Source organism: Spermophilus citellus (assembly GCF_964194105.1).
Source record: "Spermophilus citellus genome assembly, chromosome: 2".
Classification (NCBI taxonomy): Eukaryota; Metazoa; Chordata; class Mammalia; order Rodentia; family Sciuridae; genus Spermophilus; species Spermophilus citellus.
Window position 1 is genome coordinate 42131922 of NC_138183.1, and position 22383 is coordinate 42154304.

The following is a 22383-nucleotide window of genomic DNA, read 5'->3' on the forward strand; positions in this document are numbered from 1 at the left end:
GTCCCTGGGCAGTCATACACAGAAGAAATGTCCACTGGAAGTTCCCAGAAATCACATATTCCTACTCACTACTCTGTGATATATGGTGGCCCAATGCAGCCCATGGGTGGCTTGTGATATTTTCTATATTAAAGTCATTATGTTTGTTAATGAAGAGATGAATTGTGAAATATGAAATCAGTCTCAATCATAAACAGAGCAGCTCGGTCACTTTTAGAAATAAATTGTATTTGATATAGATCATTGACACATTTCCTTTTTCAAAACTTTGGTTTAAAATGCTATGAATAGCAGTGCTTGACAAAAAAAAAAAAAAATCCATGTTTTCCAACTAAAAATTTCTTTGAAAATAAAGAAAATGAAGTAAACATACCAGTGCTGAAAAGTAGGTATGTGCATAAAATTACTGGTGGAATTGGCAAAAGATTTTCACTAATTGGAAAACTGAGTATCTAGATAGCAAAATTAAAGACCAAATTATGCCAGATTGTAAGAAAGTATATCTGAAATAAGTAGAAGGAAATAAGTCTCAGATTTATAAATGCTGTTTGTAAGAAAAAGTTTGTTCAATTCTATGCAAACTTTTTGAGAATCTACATTAAGTGAATAATTTTCTAAGAAATTAGAACTATATAAACACTGATCTTAAATTAACTTGAGTGATAAAAACCACACATAAAAGAAAAATTTAAAAGAATTCAACCTTCATCAGCTATAGACAATTGCATAGGAATAATTTATAGAACTTCTGAGAAACATTTCATTTCCGATAACAGTACTTTTTAAAAAAAAATTATTTTAGTTGTTGATAGACCTTTGTTTTATTTATTTATACACAGTGCTAAGAATCGAACCCGGTGCCTCACACATCCTGGGCAAGTGTGCTATAGCTGAAACAGCTCCAGCTCTTTTTCTTTTTTTTATTGCACTGGGGATTGAACTCAGAGCATCACTCATGTTAGACAAGCACTCTACTCCTGCAATACACTCCTAATCCATTGAGTAATCTTGAAGTTTTCTTTTTCTTTTTTTTAAGGTTTTTTTTTTTTGATATTTATTCGGTGGACACAACATTTTTATTTTATTTTTATGTGGTGCTGAGGATCGACCTCAGCGCCCTGCGCATGCCAGGCGAGTATGCTACCACTTGAGCCACATCCCCAGCCCAGTCTTTAAGTTTTCTAAGAGAAAAACTAATGAACAGTTTCTAAATTTTTTTGAAACTGTAAAATATTAATAATGATTTCATAAACTTAGTACAAAGGGAGAAAACTAGAACTAATCTCATTATTTATATTGGTGAAAAATGATTAGTAAAAATTCAGTAAACAATTTTTTTTCAGGTTTCAAATGCATTTTTTTATTCATTATTTTTGATGACTATAAATAAGTTTTTCCACTATGAAAAAGAAAGTTAGCATAGTACATTTTCATGGCTGGGGAATGGATTTTCTCAAGTCATCTTCAATAAGGTAAAAACTTAAGGAAAAAAACCCTGAATATTGGAATTCAGTTATTTATATAAAGTCCTTATGAAAACATAGCAGAATAAAAATAAACCCAAAAGGAAGGGCAGGGCAAAATTTAAAAAAAAAAAAAGAAAAAGAAGAAAAAGAAAAAGGAAAAGAAATTAAGACAACTCATTGCTTCTCGGATTTCTCCTCAGTCTCCTCTCCAGTTTCCTTGTTCTTCTCCTTCACAGAAAGAGCTTCCAGCTTTTCGGTTACTTTTTCAGCATTATCATTTTTGCCCAGTCCTTTCTTTTCTCTCTCTTTTCTACATTCTTCAAACTTTGTTTTGAATTTTTGTGCATTCTCAGCGTTTAGGAAGTGGATGGCAAGCAGCTCTGGCTTCTGGTACTCCTCAGCAAAGTCAGCATGGGTGTCCAAACCCAGGCACGGTCACTGGCTTCAGTTCCATGATGGCATGATATAGTGGTTGGCGCATATCTTCAGGGTCTTGTCCCTCCTGATGAGAGGGGGATGGTTCCTTTCTCCTTATGTTCCAGGAGCTCGACATCACCAGTGCCTCGTTCCTTCCATTCTGGAATATCATTCTCTGAAGCAAATCAAAATAGCTTTGCTGCATCTTAAAAAGTTCCTCTTCATCTTCCTCCAGCGTTTTAATTTCTTGCTCAGGGAGCAAAACTATAGGCTCAAACTGGGGGTCGTGATTAGACTCATCTGCATTCCCAGTAGAGGTACCATGGTTCTGATAACCCAGGCCCTGCCCGTGCACTCCAGCCCCTAGCTCCACAGACCCCGAACCCACAGGCCGCCAGGGGTTGGTGGCGGAGGCAGGGCCACTCACGTGGCCGCCAATAGCCGCCCCAGTAAACAATTTTAATCCGAATTAAAAACATATTTCAGCATTAGAAAATATATTAATACAGTTCAACATATTAATAATCCGTATAAAACTCATATGATCATTCTTTGAAAAAGTACTTGATAAAGTTTAAAATAATGCACTTTCAATTTAAAAGCTCTTAATCAATATAAATTAAGGAATATTTAATCATATCAACATACTAATTCATAAACCAAGACAGAGCTAGCTCAGAAAGGGCCGTATTTCGATACTCATTTGGGTCCAACAGATACTCAAGTTTTTATCTCACTCATAAGGGGCTATCAAATCCCTTCTACACATTCTTCCAGAAGTAGGCTGCTAATTCTACTCCTGAGTCCCTAATAGACCCTGAATGCTAATCCTTCAAACTCTGGGCAGATCTGACTCAGAAACACTAACTTGGGATGTTAGTGTTTGAGTATAGAAGTAATAGGAGGCCAACACAGGGCAAGCTAGAGACAGATTAGAGTGTCAGTCCCACCAAGTACACTTTTAGCAGGTGTGGCTGCTGGTTCTGAATGACTTCCTCTTATTACTCCTGGGGTGTCAGGCTTGGACATCATTGAAATTGTCTACTCTTCATTGATCTTTAACTCAAAACAATATCAAGAAAGATTCCATTGAACCAGTGGGCAGATCAGGAAGGCCAAACGACCAGTACCCTTCCAGATGTTGTATGTTCCCATCTATGTTTAGAGCCTGGATACAATTAAATAGTGACTGTGGAAGTGGCATTCATTGGTGCTAAGCTTAGTCTCAGTTTCCAGAATTTATCCCTATTCATAGCCTAAATTCTAGATAAGGTTGACCAGCAGACAGTTTTTGCTGGAGGTGAAGTTGGAGGTTAACTAGGAGGCAGAGGCAATGAAATGGGTGTGAGGCTGAGATTCTGCCTCTGGTAATCTATACACAATATAATAACTAAAATACTGATTTCAATGCAATTATTAGTGGACAGTGGTGACATTAGTGAACCTAACTCATTTAAAAATCCATGATATATTAATCCAGGTAAATAATGATAAAACAAAATTTGCTATTAAATTGAAATGTATTTTATATAAAGGTAATTATGTTTATTATAGAGAAGTTAAAACACAAAGAAAATCTGTATACGGGGTAAAAATGGGAGTTCATAACCCACTTGAATCAAACTGTGAAATATGATATATTAAGAACTATGTAATGTTTTGAAGGACCAACAATAAAAAAAAACACAAAGAAAACAATCATCAAAGTAGTTACTACTACCAGTCCTTTTGAATAATATTACTTTGAACAAATTTATTTCTTATCGCCTACTGTTGTTTACTTTAGATTATTTAGTATGTAGAAAATTGTTTAAACTAACCTAAAAAGTTTTTTTTCTCAACATATAATTTTAGATAGGCAAGATGATTCTATATACTCCAACTTCTAAGCATACGGAACACAAATATATTTCCCCATGTGAGTTTTCTACGATGATAAATGTGTGTCTGGTTATTTACTGATAGTAAATAATAAAACCAAATATAATTTAGGAATAAGCCATTCGAAGTTCTTGAAAATTAAAATGACTATTTTAAAGTTTACTTTTCATCTTTATAGCAATGATGTTGTCAATGACTATAAGAACCTGCTGCATGCATTGCAGCTTAGCTTAGTTGATTCTAGGAGAAAGTACAAGTCATTCTAAGCAGGTATCAGGTACGTGCACAGATTCATTCTACTGCACCCAACAAGGATGTACTGATTGGAATACCTCCTGGTACCTGCAATGAAGCAAACACAAATAAGGAAGATAGAGACAGTCAAGCTTTCTTCTTGAAAATCCTAGTGGGTTGCACAGAAAAAGCTTCATAACACATATTAAAACTTGAAGTTTTACTAACAGGGATTTGGCAATTTCTTTTGCCATCAGTAACATTTCTTGTCAAGTGATAGGCATATTTTCCATGTTACAATTAAGAGGAACAAAATCTTATCTATTTTTTAATATCTTCCTTTTTGGTTCAGTAGAGCACTTGGTTCTAGCTTCACAAGAAATAAAGAATTAGTTCTCTAGCAGTGAGTATTTGGGTCAGTAATACAAACAAACAAGAAAGAAACCTTACCATTATGTTTCCATTTGTGTTTGATAAGTCAGTCAATCATTCTCTGCATCTATCTGTAACTGTTTGAATGATTGGGGAAAAATTTATATATATATATATGTATTCATTCTCAGAATTCTGCATATCAAACACAAAATATGAACACACACACTTCCTATCTTTCTCCATTTCCTTTTTGTATTGCATTTATTATAATATAACTGGTTACATATTTTATCCTCTCATTGTTTCCCCACTAGATATTAAGGTCTATGAAGGCAAAAATATCTCTATTTTGTTACTACTTCAGCTTCCACACCTAGACTATGACTAGTACACAGTAGGATACAATGATAATTCTTGATTGAATGATTACATGAGGAAAATCAAATTCTCAAATTATGAATAATACAGAGCTCATTATTAATAATTTGTACAATATCAAACAAATAATTAGTAATAGGGCTAGAATTACACATATTCAGTAATCCAAAGTTAACGTTTTATTTCTAAATCATGATTCATTCCTGCAAATGTGGAACTCTCCTGTACTTCATTTTCCTAAGGGTCCATACTGAATTTAAAAATAGAAAGTGGGTATATTTGAAAGCCACATGCAAGAAAACTATTAGCTCTTCTTACTGTGTTATTCATTAGACTTTTTAGTATAACAGAAAGCCACTTATAAATTTTTCTTTATGCTTAATAATTTTAAAACAGTGATCAGCCCTATTTCTTATGCATATAGCTGCTAACAGGAAATTAAATATACATTGATACTAATTAGTCTATCCTGGCAGAAATTCTTTCACTGCTGCTCTTTTTATTTTACACTTACAATAAACTTAAAATGGTGAACAAATATAGAGGTACAGATATAATGTGCCTAAAGACTCCCCCCACAGATTCTTAAATAGCATACTGATTCTTCTTTGCAAAAGCAGATACAAAATTGCAACCATTTTGAGGCCATGAAAAGAGGACAAAGAACTTAACAAACATTTAAATTTCCCCACAAAGCACTTCATCTTTGTCAGAATTTAATTTAAAACATTTTTGACATTCAATTATTCACTGTAGACAGACTCAGAATCAGATCATCTGCTGCCAAAGCTAAATTACCAAATAGAGAGACATAAACCTGAGTGTTTTCTGTGTAATGATAGCCCATAATGATAAAAAATTCTTCCTAAAGGCATCATGTACTGTAGATATTAATGCAGATTTCAAGAAGGAAATGAAAACCTAAACAAATATGCTTGCAGACTCCGGAACGTAGAAATATCTTGAGAAATAAGGCTGAAACTCTTAGTAAAGATTTTAATTGGATCTAAGCTTGATTTAATAAATGTTATGCTGTTATTTTACCAGTGTCATCCATTTATTAACACCCTTTCAAAAACTGCCTTCTTATCTATTTGCCTTTTATCTTGTTGATAGGTTTTATTGAATATTCAAATGTGGTAGATTAAAATAGATTAACAACTAAATATAGCAATACTGCAACATATTAAGGGTGATATTATCATGCATTAAAATGGAATCTCTATTAACCACATGTGGCTTATCAACATCACAAAGGGATCAGATGTGTAACAGGGGTGCTTCCCGAAACAGATACTAATCCCTTGTCTTTAACCTTCCTTTCATATGGATTGTATTTCCACAGTCTATCCACAGCATTTGTGTGTAAGATGGTACAATCCAAACTTTTGATCACTTGAAATATCTTGGGCACTTGATTTAATTTTGAATATCTTTGGCAGAGGTACCTGACTGCAGATAAAGTAATAATTGGTGTGAGGAATGCTTTCCTTCGTCATTGGTAACTCATGGGTGTAATCATTAGGGCCAATCTTCCAGGCAGATCAATTTCTTCTATACCCATAACTCCTCACTAGTACAAACCACAAAGTGTCTTTTTATTTAAAGTCTGACCATGTCACTTGCATTATTCACCATTTTCTTCACATAAATAGAGTCTACATCTCATTTTTTATTTTTACACATACTTCTACACTTTAGTGCCATATTCATTTTCCATGGAAATGACTACCATATAACCTGAAAAACAATAAAATGCCGATTTAAATTAAGATATACAAAATAACAATTTAATTTGAAGGTATATGGTATCTCACAGAACTGAATGAAGAGATATGGCTGAGATTTAGGAATAAATAGATTCAGTAATTAAAATATTCTATAAATAACTCTCTTTCATCTCTGCTGCCTTTTAATATATTCATTCTTCCCCATCTCTATCAAACAAGCCAAAAATACAGCTGTCACTGTGTGTTAACCATTCTTTCTCATAGCCCACACCCAGAAATCACAAGATTTTAGTTATATTAACTCAACACTCTCCTTTATACTTCCATTTTTCCCAGCCTAATTCTTATTACTTGTACCATGGCAGCATGCTCTTACCTGAATTATTACAAGTCTTACAGTTGGTATCTTACCCTGGCCTTGCCCTCCTCCAATGTAGTTGCATGGAGCCCAGCAGCCAGGCCTAATATTTCTATTACAAATAACTGACCATATAACTCCACCACTTTAGATTGTCAATCATATTCCCATTCCTCAGATAACAGTGTAAACTTCATGTTCTAAGTTTCCTACTTAGTAAACCTATGTATTCTTCTCCTGTTATATACCTTGACAGATTTGCTTTTTATACTTTTAGACATCTTAATTTTATAATTTAAAAATATTTAATTATTGTCTCTTTATGATATGCTATTCTACTAACTCCAGGACATTTGAGTACACTGTATGCTTTATTTGGACAGCTATATTAGTTTCAATCTCTGCTCTGCTATAACAAATTAACAGAAACCACTTACTTGAAACAGCACAAAGATTGTCATAGTTCTGCAGTTAGTTGGTTCTGACTTTTTCAAATCAAGATGTTGGCAGGCTATATTTCATTCTGCAAGAACTAGGAAAGATGTGTTTCCTCATTTATTCAAGATGTTGGCAGAATATTTTTCTGTGGTTACAGAACAGAGAGCATGCTAAAAAACAATTAGTTGCACATTTTTAAAGAGTGAATTATACGGTTTTTTAATTATATTTCAATAGAGCTATTAATTAAAAATGGAAAATGTTGCTAAGTCACCTATTTATATATAGTGATCAATACTGAAAAAAAAATATTTATAATACTAAGGAACCCCTTTGATGATTGATTTATTACTCTTGTTGCTTACTCACTACATTATCATTATCATTGAATTATTTATATGCTTTTTGTATAATCATTTAAAAGTATGCTACAACCTTCAAATGCTACTAAACTACTACTGAGCCCAGATGTGATACAGGTCATATGAAGGTGATGGACTATAGGAGCTCAGAATATAGTGTTGTTTTTTTTAAATGGGAAAGATATAGTTGGAGTGTGTCCCCCAAGTTATCTTGTGTTAAAATTCAACCCCCACTGTAAGGTACTAAGACAGTGAAAATGTAATGTGACTATGTTTTATAGGAGGGGATGAGAAATACATAAGGTCATTAGTAGAGAGTCCCAATGATTGATTACTGTGGCTTTGAAACTACAGAGACAGAGACCAGAAGACACACACATACATGTGACTCATTTCTTGCATGTGAGGCCCCAATTCACATCAGGACTCTGTGAGAAAGAAAAACATCAACAGACATGACTCTGTAACCTTGCATTTGTAGAGTTATGAGCCAAAACAAATATCTTTGTTTACAATTTTCTCATTTTGTGATCTTGTGTTATATGCAACAGAAGATAGACAAATAAAGCTTCCTAACCAGGGAGTCAATGAAGCCCACATAGGAAGATATAATGGCTTCCAGGCAGAGTAAAGAATAATTCTCTGTCATGATATTTTCAAACTGTGGAAGAATCTAACTTGTGAGGCATCGCAATGGTGAGTTTAATACACTGAAGGCAGAATAACTTAGAAACATGACCATACTCAAGTTTCTTTAGTAATCTCTGTGTGTCGGCAAAAAAAGAGCACAATTAGGTTGGCAGCCTAAAGGTGGAAAATAAGTGATGCCTTCTAGAAATGTCAAAAAGAAATTATTGGCAACTTATCTACTCTCTGCAATCAATTTCTATGCCTTTAATCAAGATCTATGAAATAAATTACACAATTGGCATAAAATATTGCCTCATGACTAATAAATTATACATTCTGGGTACATGCAATATTATAAATCACATAGGGAAAAATAGCTGTATTATTTTAATGTTATAACCTGGTTATATGACAAATTTTCCTCAAGCAATATGGGAGTTTTGAAATATTACAAAATGACTTTCCAAAGATTAAAGGGAAAATGGACAAATTGTGAAGGAGCCATTACACCTGTGTGTCCTTAGCTGGACAAGACAGGACCTAACTTGACCCTTCCCAGAATATAGTGCAGTATTCTACTTTATCACTTGTAAATCATTTGCAAAGCTTAAAATTTCCTCCCTAATTTATAGTTTAGAAACAAAGCTCTGAAATGTCACCTGTATGGATGGCTGAAACAAAGAGGAACTTGATTTACATGGAGGGAACAAAGGAATATAAAAAAATACAATATGAGCATACACTAAAATTTAGTGAAAACACAAGGTTGTGTTAAGAGAAAAATCACTACTGCACCAGAGAGAAGGTACAGAAAATTAAGAAAAAAGACAAACTGTGCTTTTAGGTTGAAAGTAATGTTTGAAATGGTATTTAAAAATGGAAGATCAGTTTAATACTTTTGAGTGGCCCATTCCTGCAGGCCAAGACAAGAACAGGTCAGGTTGACAGATTTTCCAGGGATCAGAGTGAAACAGATGAAAATGTAACTGGTCATAATTGAATCTACAGTAGTAATTGACTGTAACAAGGAGTTCTGAGTATATAAAAGGAAAGCCTGTAGAATGGTGAAAAAGTTTAAAAATCTATCAGAAAAAAAAACCTAGGAGTTGACTCAGTGTCATGTTTTTCCTTACCATTTCCTCTAACCACAAAAATTTTGTAATTATCCTGCCTTTATTCCTATTTTTAAGCAATACTATGAACAGAGAGAAGTGGTGAGGATGCTAATACTTTAAAGCCTCTGTGTAGTTAGTGTTTCTGTGGTTTTAATTCATAATTTCATTTTAAAAGTGATTTGGGAAACATCTATCTCATGACACTTGGCTTTCATTTTTACTTATGCCATGGCCCTAAAGCTTGATACGATTTGTAGTCTCAATCAATCAGGAGAATTTTAAACAAGTTATTTAACTTCCATAGACCTCTGCTTCCCCAGTGGGAGATTAAATTTAATATGACGGCAAATGTTAACCATATTATCTCATGATTTGAATATGTATTACCCACCCAATGCCTGAATCCCCTCCAGAAATTCACTGTCATTGTGGTAAATTACTTTGTGAAAACTCTTACAAATATAAAATGCCATCTATAGTTGGATATTCTTAGTTGTCGTAAATCCTTTAAATTAATATAACATATAGATGAATAATTGATTGTAATAATTCTACATTGATACATTAGTAAAATGGATAATTTATCATTACTTATTGAAAAAAAAATTTCAGTTCAATTTCTACTCAGCAGAGAAGGCATTTTTGTAACATATGAGAGAAAGGGCTATGAAAAATAAATGCCATTAACATGAAGGGTATTGTGTTTAAATTCACTTCTGACAAATTAAATTAAAATGTCAAACTGATTTTAGACTGCGTAGTTTATTAGCCAATCTGCATATTAAAACCATATCCATTTTCTCAGGGAACAGATGTGAAGACCATGCTAAGCTTTTTCTTCTGACCCACTGACACTCAAGACTAGAATATGCCACCTCATTCTCTCTGTTCCTCTGAAGTGTGCTCATTTATATATGACTCTATTATTATATATTTTCTCTGCTAATATAGCTTTTCTAAACATATAAAAAATCTTGGTAGAGAAATTATCATATTTACTACTAAATTTTAGTTTATCTATTCTGCTTAGGAAGCTAACTAACATTTATACAACACTTCAATGACCTCCTTTATACAAGTTAAAATATAAATATCCTTACTTCACTCTCACTGATAACATTTAGGATTCAAAACAAGACAACATAAAAAAATTCAAGTTAATATAGCAAAACAAACAGAAAGCATTTTCCTCCTTAAATACAAGATCTGAATCTATAGATTTTAAAGAAAAGATGTTTAAAGAAATGATGCTTAAAAATGATTAATGTAAGGTTTCCAGGACTATAGGAAGGTAGAGATGGGGGTTTCCAATGAGCACCCAGATTCTTTTGGGGGTGACGAAAATGTTCTAAAATTTGTTGTGGATTTAGTTGCACAACTCTATTGGTATAATAAAAACCACTGCGTTGTACACTTTAAAAAATGATTAATGTAAAAATTTATTCTATTTTTTTTATTTTGGAAGTTTATGGAAGACTTATACAGTAATCAAACCCAATAAAAATAATAAATTTTCATAAGAATTAATAATTATGTTAACCTGTTCTTCTCTCCATAAAAAACTTTGTCTATATGCTAGTTCTGGGAAGACATTAAAGAATGAAAACAGAGAAAGAATAAAATTTTACCTGAGAAATGGATAGCAAGCTACATTACCTTTCTGCTGAAACCACACTGATTGCATTTTCCAACGTGTGTAAGCATGAGGACTAGTACATCCATGATCCTGAACATGAACTTCAATTACATAAGGGTTGAAAGAGGATTCTAAAGAAAACTGACTCCTTTAAAAATAATTTAAAATATAGATTAAAGTTCATAAACATTTGTTATTCAATCACTGAGCAAAGGTAAGCCAACTTTAGACACACACACATGCATACATAAATAATGTAAACATTATGCATTTGCAAATGATCCACTGACCTGGATTAACTGAGCAGTAACTGTAGGCAGGTACAATGTGATTACAGAAGGTGAGTCACTGGGGGATATCCCTTTGGGGCTTATATTTTGTCCCTTTTGAGCAAAGCTATTTCCCTAATAAGACAAATTTGGTTTTAATTTTAGGTACTCTATGCCATAGTCTTTGACAAACTCCATGGTGAGTAGCTCAGTAGATCTTCTAATGTGTTAATAATTTATAATTTTGCTTCATTCTAGCAGGTATATTTGTTTTAGCTATCATTCAAGAGGTGGCAAAATAGCAAAATCAATGGATTGTTTTATGCTTAACATGCATATACTCTCACAACACACATATCACACACTCACACATTTACACACACACACACAAAGACTGTTTTGTTCTCTTAAAATCATTAGCTGTCTCCTATAACATTTATTGACTGCTTTCCATTATCTGGATCAACTTTGAGTTTTAAAATACATTCATCATTTCTCTTTTTGGTGCTAGGACTCCAAATATAAAACAAAAAATTCTCTATAACAGCTTTTAGTAAGAGCATCTTATTGAAGTCCAGAATGTGTGCAAATATTTATAAGATAAAGTTATATTCCAAAACAATAATTTTATATTCACTTTCAGAGAAAACCTTCCTCTGCTTCTATTGACACAAACCTGCTTTGATATTTTTGCAGTTATACATTCTATCATAATCATTATTTGTATCTGAAGCTCACTATAAATGCAACTAAGTTTATGTAGTCTCCTGATACAACTTTGAAATACTAACAAAAATAAACTTTAAAAAAATAAACCTATACATATAAGATGATATGAATTTGGGGAGTTTGACTAACTACTACACATTGCACTAAAATAGCAGTAATAATATGCAAATCATTAAAGGAAAACACATATCCTCAAAAAACAGACCAATAACAAGGATGGAAATGAAAGAAGAAAACAAGAAACTAAATTGCATAATCACATTTATGAAACATTGTAGGTTGGGAAGTTTTAACTAACAAGTGTTTATCCTGTTAGAAAATGTGATAAGAACAGGCCTTTATAATGGACATAATACAATCTGGATATGTGAGATCTACCTAAGACCAAGAGAACTACATTACCAAAGAATTAAAATGGAGAATGTGTTGGCCAGAATTCTTCAAATACCAGTTCTGACAGATTGGTATTGTTTACCTTGTGGAAACACTCTAAGGATGCATCCACAATAAAGTACCATTACTAACATATAATTTTACCAGGATCAGAGAATGAGTCATAGTATTATTCTTGCTATTCTATTAACAGAAGATATATAAAATAAACCAGTTGTGCCATTTAGCGAGACTGTAGTAGAATATGGGTAAGATTACTTTGTATTTAACTGAAAAATTGGTATTATTCACAATAGTTAAGATATTAAATCAGTCAAAGCATTCATAAAGAGATAAATGGAGGGCTAGGGTTATGACTCAGTGGTAGAGCACTTGCTTTGCATGTGTGAGGCACTGGGTTCGATCCTCAGGACCACATTAAAAAATAAATAAGTAAAAAATAAAGATATTGTGTCCATCTACAACTAAAAAAATAAAAGAGAGGTAAATGTATAAAGAAATGCAGCATAAATATACAATGGGAGAGAGAAAATTCTGCCATTTGAGAACATTGATATACCTGTAAGTGACATAAGCCAGGCAGAGGACAGAAAATACTATATGCTGTCATTTATACATACAATCAAAAATCTTTGACCCTACAAGTGCAAAATTAGAATGGTGGTTCTCAGAACCTGGGGAGATATTTTTCAAAGGGTGAAAAGTTTCAATTAGACAAGATGAATTCATTTCTGATGTCTGTAGTATATCACAGTGACTAAACTTAATAATCATAATCATATATACTTAAAAATTTCTAAGAGAGCAAATTATAAATATTCTCCCCACACACATGTGCCCACATAGGATAATGACCTAGGGTGATAAATATGTTAATTAGCTTGATTGAAGTAGTCATTTTACAATGCACATATATGTAAAAATATCATGTATGTCATAAATACATACAGTTTTGTCTATTATACCACAATAAAGACAACTCTGTGACTCTGCTCTAGAAGATATGTTTCTCTTTTATATCTCTGGATTCCTGATAACTGACATGGTGAGTAGCTTGCTGAACTACATTTTTGCTTAGAATGTACCCTCTCCCTTCCAAATCTTTCTCATAGGAGAGTGCAAAGTAGATTTCCTAAGAAATTATGGGTGTGAAGGCAATTCAAAACTGCAAGACATTGTGAGGAGTCTCTGTGAATAGTAGAGTTACTTAGCCATTTAGCTGTTTCCTTTACAACATTTCTGAAATTATTCACCAGAGTAGAAGTCATCAATTTGAGGACCTGTTGGCTCTCCTGAATGAGACATATGCAGTCTTGGTCCCATTATGAATTTCCATCAGTGCTACCTGAATACAAAGCACACCCAATATTAAGGGGGATCACCACCTTGATTAATTTATTCAAAATATTCATTTAACAATAGAAAGTGTTTATTTGGGATCATGTCTCATCTTCTCCATTTGCCTGCATCTTCAGGAATGTCTTCAAAAGGAGAATCTAGTGCACTGTTTAGGAGATGCAAAGTGAAACAGAGGCCTCTTAGAAGTAACAGCAAAATATCATGGTACTTCATTTTTATGCATGTTTTTTTCCAATCATTTTTTTTTCACTTAAAGCAGAAAAAATATAACCCTTTGTCTAATTATGATGATTTTATATGAAAAAGAAGTAAAGGAAAACAAAGGCAATTATATTTTTAGAAACAAATGAAATGGTTTAAGTGATTTAGGTTTCTGAAACAAAGGTTTTCAATTAAGAAAAATAAGGGTCTATGTTCAGGTCTTTCTGCCTTACCTAGGTACGGCAGTACAATCTGTGACAGAGAGCTTCCTGATTACAACATGGGGACTAAGTACATAGATGTATCCCATAAAATGGTAAGCACTGAATCTTCAAATCATGTCAGCCCAACTTAAGAGACTGTGCACCTGCTTTCTTGCCTTCATTTTGAAAGGGGATTATTAAGCCTATCATATTTTTTAAGTAAATACATAGCTGCTGAATAGTTCTTATTCATAACAAATTTATTTAAGAGTACCAAGAATGGGCTGTTCTTCAAAATGATGTTTAATATCAGCTTAATATTCCAAAGAAAGCTGAAGTTATTTGAGCTCATTTTTTTTTGTAAGATCGGAACGTCAGTAAGCCTGTTTCACTTTTATTAAAGTACTTATTAGCTTCACTGTAATTACTGTCTCACCAAACCCAGAATTTCAAGTCTCACTAGAGCCAAACAGCCAACTGTGCAAGGAGGAGACCGATGTCAAACTAGCATCTCTGTAAGACTCCCCATTGTACCCAATTGTCCCTTTAATATTTCATAGGTCTATATGTAGCTTCTAAATTATTCAAGGCACCTTCGTTTCTTGAACATCACATCTTTTTTTACATGGGTTTTGTCAAAAGACCTGAAATGTGGTCATCTACAAGGAAGACAGGTTTTTTTAAAAGCAATTTATATTCAACATTTAGATAATTAAGAATGTCATTGTCCTTTGCCAATGTAAGTTCAATTATAGGAATCTAGCATGAGTGACCAATTTAAAAGGAAAAAAACATTTTATCCATATAACACTTCTTCAATGTTATATTTATAATAGAAAATGTCCAGTAATTTGAAATTAAAAGTCATATAATAGGAATATTTTTAGAAACTACATTAACAACATTAAATAAGAACCAAATTTATATAAATTATATATACACATACATAAGTCATGACAGCATCAATTTTAAGACTATAATACTTGTACATTAGTTTCATTAAAAAACTAAACAAAATTTCTATTTTTAAATGCTATTGACTTTTCTATTGTCATTATTCACTCAACATATTTTTTTTGGGGGGAGGGAGTTAGCAGGGATTGAACTCAGGGATCTCAACCTCTGAGTCACATGGAGATTGCATTGTGTTGGTGGTAAATAGGAAGTAATCAAAAAGTGAATAAAGATGCAAATAGGGACGAATATTACTGAATAAAATTATTCTATGTATTATTTGAGAAGGAGATTACTAGAGCATATATATAGGAAAGCTATTTTATATTGTATGATCAGGAAGGGCTCTACTTATTAGGTAGTTTTAGGCACAAATTAATAAAATGAAAGAAGAAACCACACAGCTTACAGGCAGAAGCAGCAGCAAGTTTAAAATCTCTGCTTTTAGATTCTACTTGTCCAAAGAAAGCAACAGCAAACCTGGAAGATAATGAGAAACGACATCACAATATCAGAGGAGTAGAGGAACCCCAGGTCATAAATATCCACTGAGTAGGATAAATAGCCACCAGAATATTTTGAATAAAACAATAACCTAATGCCTCTTGATTTTACAAGTGTGGCTTTGGGTTCTATGAGGAGGAGGCCAGGAGACAAAATATGATCCCAAAATAGTCTACTGGCAGGGGCACAAGTTTGAAGAAAGAAACAGAAAGGTTCTGAGACTGTTTTAGTCAGCTTTTTTGCTGCTATGACTAAAAACCTGACTAGCACAAATATAGTAGAGGGAAAGATTTATTTAAGGGATCACAGATTCAGAAACCTTAGTTTACAGAAGGCTGGCTCCATTCCTTGGGGCTCAAGGTGAAGCTGAACATCATGGAGGAAGAATGTGGCAGAGGGAAGCAGCTCACATAATGATCAGTAAGCAGAGATAGATAGAGAAGTCTCCAATTGCCAGAAACAAATATATAGCCCATAGTCACACCCCCAATGAACCAATTCCTCCAGCCTCATCCCACCTGCCTCCAGTTACCACTCAGTTAATCCCTATCAGGAGATTAATCACTGATTGGGTTAAGACACTCACACCCCAATCATTTCTCTTCTGAACATTCTTGCATTGTCTTACACATGAACTTTTGGGGGACACCTCACATCCAAACCATAAGAGAGACTAAAATAATACATGTAGGATATGATGGTGCCTTATACTGGGGTTGTAACAGTGGAGAAAATGAGAGATTTGCATATATTTGCAAGAAGAACTAAGTTAATTGACTTCATCTGAAATTCTTTTCTGATTATTATATGTTTTAGTCAGCTTTTTTGCTGCTGTGACCAAAAGATATGACAAGAACAATTCTAGAGGAAAAAAAGTTTATTCTGGGCCTCTTGGTTTCAAAGGTCTTAGTCCAAAAATGGCTAGCTCCATTGTCTGAACCTGAAGTGAGGCAGAACATCATGGCAGAAGTGTGTGACACAGGAAAGCAGCTGGGGACATGGCCCCAGGAAGCAGAGAGAGGGAAGGAGAGGTCTTCTGAACAAGGAAAAAATATGTACCCCAAGAGCATGCTTCCAACTACCCACCTCCTCCAGTCACACCCTGCCTGTCCACAGGTACCACACAGTGAATCCCTATCAGAGGATTAATTCACTGATTACATTAAGGCTTTCATAGCCCAATCATTAATCATTTCACCTCTAAACTACTTGCATTGTCTCACATGTGAACATTTGAGGGCCACCTAATGTATAAACCATAACATTTCCCCACAGCGTTTGTGAGATGTAAAGTTATTTGTAACTGAGATATTCTGGACCAGGTGCTTCAAAGTATTAGCGAAATTCTCTTTCCTTTGGCTCTCAGGATTATCTGCCTTAAATCATTATTTGCATGCAGTCTAGATAAGTCATAAAATGAGATTTATCTGTTCAGATATAAGTGGAAATAATGTATGTCACTTTTTGTTTAGTCCTAAACCCACAGAAATACAATTGTTAGCTCTCTCTTCCTCTCTTTCTAGATGACAAGTTACATAACGAAGGGAGACTTGTACCCTTCATAGTCAAATGTTATAACTTTTTTGTGTTGGTTTTTCATCTCTATGACAAAATATCCAATAACAACCACTTAGAGGAGAAAAATTGTATTGGGGGCCCACAGTTGGTTTCAGAAGTTTAGTCCATGATGGGCTGGCTTTACCTTGAGGCCTAAGGTGAAGAAGAACCTAATATTCGAAGGATGTGGCAGAGGAAATCTCAATTCATGACAGTCTGAAAGCAGAGAGAGAGAGAGAGAGAGAGAGGGAGAGGCCCAAGAGACAAGATATAATCCCCAAAGGAAAACTCCCAGAGAACAATTTCCTCTAGCCACACCCTACCTGCTTACTTTTACCACCCAAATATCTAAACTGACAAAAGACAGAATATCCCTGTATCAATTAAAAAAAAAAAACTATCTTTGAAATTTAAAATCCTCTCATTTTTTATCCCTTGTTTTTACTGGTGTATTCTACCAAATGTTTTTTTTTTTTTTTTTTTTTTTTTTTTTTAATAATGCCAATCCTACCCAACTTTTTTTTTTTTCCAGAAAATAAAGAAGGATAAAATGCTATTCATTGCATTTCATGATGCCAGGATTTTCAGGCACATTTAACAGATAACATTTTTAATAAATCCTCAAAATCTCCAGTCCCACTCATGGAAAAAAATATAATTCTAATTCAAAATAAAAATAAACTGTTTTTCAAATTGGCCAATGGTCCTGATGTATCTGCAGGTAACATCATATTTAACAGAAAAAGAAAATACAAACTGTGGATACATCAAGATGGCCTTTTTATCTTCTAGCAGGAGCAGTTTATTCTTAAGAAAGCTATATGTGTCTATCAAGTACATAGATATTAACATTTTGAAAAAAAGTTGATATCTACTTATTCTAAGATTAAACTCTTAAAGATACATTTAAATCTTCATGTCAAAACTAGGGTAAATGATTTTTGTAATTGTTCTGCACTTTTCTCTCAAAAGATCTTGATTAACCCGCATATTCTTGGTCCTCAGGCACCTGTGGACCTCCACCCTCAAGTGAGAACTGTTTTTCATATGACTAGCCATACTTTTGTATAAAATGAAGGCTGTGCAGGAATATTAAAATACAGTTTGTGGTTTTAGCTTAATTTTGCATCAAGGTAGTGTAAAACCTTTCATTTATGTCTAAATTTTTCTTTTCATTTTCAATAAAAGAATTGAAATATTGTCTTTTTCAGAAGGCAGGAGCATTCTTAAGTTTAATCAGATCCTAAAGTAATGAATTCCTAGGGAGCTGTTTGATATGTGACTTAGATATATTCATTTTTCACTGAAATATTTAGCATAAGTGTAGAGGATATTGGGAGCAAGAAATAAATCTCAAATTTGGGCACACTGAGATTAAGTTGTCTGGATTCATCTATGAAAACATTATAAATAGGGAGTTACATATATTGTGTATGGGCAATCATGATAGAAGGCTGAAGAGGACATGTACATTAAAGATTATAATTAAAATTTGTGAGTGGAAAAGGGTTTAAAGTAGAATGCTGAATAAGATAAGCATTTAAAGATTAGTCACAGGAGAAAGAACTGTCAGTGGAATTGAAAAGGAGGAATGTAAGGGTAAAACAAAAACGTAGCCCTCCCTTCCCCAAATCTGGTTGGATGCCAAGGGAAGAGTTATAAGCATCCAATCCTGCCTTACATTTCCAGTAAGATTTAAAAGGAAAGAAGGATGAATAGAACTGATGACACTGCACAAGCAATTCAGAGTGCAGAGACAGATTGAAGTAGAGTGAGAAATAATTGCAGGCCCTGTCGAATTAAGAAATCAATATGCTATAATTTCTCAGTCAAAATATGTTACATATTTGCAGGCAAAATTAGATACCAAGTACAGTTACTACTTTTTCACTTAAAATATGAATGAATGATGTAAGTTCATAGTTGTTGAATATCTCAAGTTTCTTATGCTATTTCGCCACTAAATTCTAAGGTACCCAGATTAAGAAATTGGCCATTTATGAGTATATGCAGATGCTCAGACAATATAATCACTAAAAATAAGGAGCTAAAATATAATAAATGCAACAAATATCAGGAGAGATATAAAAGTCGATCCAAGTTAATTAGTTGTAGATAATGTGACATTTGTGGACACTTTCTTTTATTCATAATAGAGAATTAAAACAATCAAAATAGATGGATTGGCATAATATTAAATAATTCTCAATCTTGGAGTTTTCATATAACATGATTTCTGTTTTAGTCAGCTTTTCACTGCTATGACCAAAAGACCTGACAAGAACAATTTTAAGAAGAAAGAGTTTATTTGAGGTTCATGGTTTCAGAGGTCTCAACCCATAAACAGACGACTCCATTCATTGGAGGTGAGGCAGACCATCATGGCAAAAGATTGTGATGGGGCAAAGCAACTCAGGACATGGCCACCAGGAAGCAGTGAAAGAGACAGCTTCCCTCACCAGAGACAAAACATATACCTCAAAGACACACTGCCAATGACCTACTTCTCCAACCTCACCCCCACTGCCTATAGTTCCCAAACAGTTAATCCTCATCCCTGGATTAATTCACTGGTTAGGTTAAGGATCTCATAACTCAATCCTTTCACCTATAAATCCTCTTTCATTGTTTCACACATGAGCTTCCTGGGGACACCTCACATCTAAACAATAACATTTTACTTCTCTCTTATGTCACAAAGTGTTATGATTTGGATACGAAGTACCTCCCGAAAGCTTCTGTGTTAATGTTCAGAGGTAAAAAACGTTAGATTTTGAGGACTATAATGAGTGGATTATATTAACAAGTGGATTAATCCATCAAATGGATTAATAATTTGAAATGTCTAATATACTGGGTGTTGGGGCTGGGGATGTGGCTCAAGCGGTAGCGCGCTCGCCTGGCATGCCTGCGGCCCGGGTTCGATCCTCAGTACCACATACCAACAGAGATGTTGTGTCCGCTGAGAACTTAAAAAAAAAAAATAAATATTAAAAAAAAAAAAGAAAAAGAACACAATGGCACAGTTTATACCCGGTGCCTGTCATTAAAACAAAACAAAACAAAAAAATAATATACTGGGTGTTAAAGTAAGCAGGTGGGGTGTGGCTGGAGGAAATAGACCTATGGGAATGTTCACTTGGGGGTTATATTCTTGTCTCCTGAGCTTCTCCCTCTCTCTCTTTCTCCATTCAGACCACCATGAGTTAAGATTTCCTCTGCCACATCCTTTCACTATGATGTTCTTCTTCACCTTAGACCTCAAGGTAAAGCCAGCCCATCATGGAATATTATTACAAATTATAATAATTTGCACATTTTATCTGGACATGCAATTATTTGTGATAAAAATGTATAAAACATAATCCCTCCCATACCATTAATATCTCCTTTGTTTGTAATGTCATGCCTACTGCATGTTACTTCTTCCTTCTGTTTTCAGTCTAGTCAGAGGTTTATTAATTTTAATGTTATTTTTAAAAGAAGCTTTTATTTAATTGACTTTTCTCTAAGATTGTCAACTTTAATAAACTGAATGTGACCCTTATTTTAAATATTTCACTTACTTTTGGTTTATTTTTTTCTTCGTCTTCTTGAGATGGTAATTTAGTCGATTGATTTTAGACTCTTCTGCTGTAAATATTGAAAGCATAAATTTCCTTTTTCATACTTTCACTTTCATCTCATATTTTATATATTGTGATTCTATTTTATTTAACATAAAACAATTGCAAATTTAATTTATAATTTCTTGTTTTTCTTTTCTGTTCCTTTTTTTCTTTTTCTTTTGTTTTGCCTCCCCCCACCTCCCCGCAACCCAATCTGGAATTGCCCAGGAGCATTTTACCAGTGAGCTAACTCCCCAACCCTTTTTTCTTTTTTATTTGAAACAGAATTTCACTAAGTTGCGTAGGACCTCACTTAGGTACTGAGAATGATCTTGAACTTGCGATCTACCTGCCTCAGCCTCCAGAGTCACTGGGATTACAGGTGTGCACCACCACACCCATTTTATAATATCTTCTTTAACCTATGACTTATTTTACAAAGTGCTGCATGTTTTTATGATATTTCTGTAATTGATTATTTAATAATATATTCCTTGATAAGAAAATATTTTATGTATAATTTTATTCCTTATAAAATTATTGAAACATTTTAGGACATGGAATAGGATATATTGGGTGAAAAGATCATGGCACCTGAAAAGTATATATTCTTATGTTTTCAAACCTAATGTATATTATAAATGTCAATTCCATCAGGTAGAGTGACAGTGTTTTTTAAGTCTTTTCTATCCCAACTAATTTTCTGCCTTATTTGGGAATGAAAATATTTTTCAGATTCCGTTGTTTCTTTTCTATGTCTTATTTGATATACCTTTTAAGGATTTTTCTGATGGTTTTTAGTTTATAATATGCATTATAAGATATTAAGACTATCCTCAAAATTATAATAATATTTTGCATGTAATATACAAAGCTTATGAAAGCATAATTTCACTTTCTCCTTCATATTTTTGTACTGTGGTTATCAGTAGCCTATGTTTTGCTTCTATATATTATAAACTCTAAAATAAATTGTTAGTGATTTCTCTTTAATCAATTGTCTTTCAAGATAATTTTAAAATTAAGAATAAAATTAATTATATTCACCAACATTGTTTTCTAACAACATTGTCACTCTAACAATTTCCATGCTGTAACTAGGACTCTGATGATAATTGTAAGCTACTGTTATGATGCCACTCTACATAGGATTGGAAGGAGGCATACCGAACCACAGATTGAACCCAGGGGTACTTAACCACTGAGCCACATCCCCAGCCTTTTTTTTTTTTTCAATTTTTACTTTTTGAGACAGGGTCTAACTAAGTTGCTTAGGCCGTGCTAAGTTGCTGTGGCTGACCATCCTCCTGTCTCAGCCTCCCATGGAGAGGCAGTGTGAGCCAGCTACAATAGACCAATGTGTTCATATCTCCATACCTATAATAAACTTCCATAACTACAGAGATGAACGATGTACAATTTTGTATACAATATCCTGTAATTATTGACATTTTTAACAAGGGAAACTGTTGTTAAATCCTATAATTATTAAGGATAAACACCTGAAACCAAATGTTTATTACATGTTAAACACTGTATGAGGATGACAAATGCAGTATTCAAGGTGTATCTTTAGAGGGCTAGGG

The 22383-nt window shown here is 33.6% G+C and overlaps 1 pseudogene across 1 annotated transcript; it reads right to left on the minus strand.

Moving 5' to 3' along the window:
• Positions 1–1640: 1640 nt before the first annotated feature.
• LOC308641505 (ran-specific GTPase-activating protein-like) lies at positions 1641–2912 on the minus strand (annotated as a pseudogene). The gene is made up of 2 exons: positions 2834–2912; positions 1641–2246 (listed from the first exon to the last, which is right to left on the minus strand). The product of its transcript is annotated as a ran-specific GTPase-activating protein-like (transcript).
• Positions 2913–22383: the final 19471 nt, after the last annotated feature.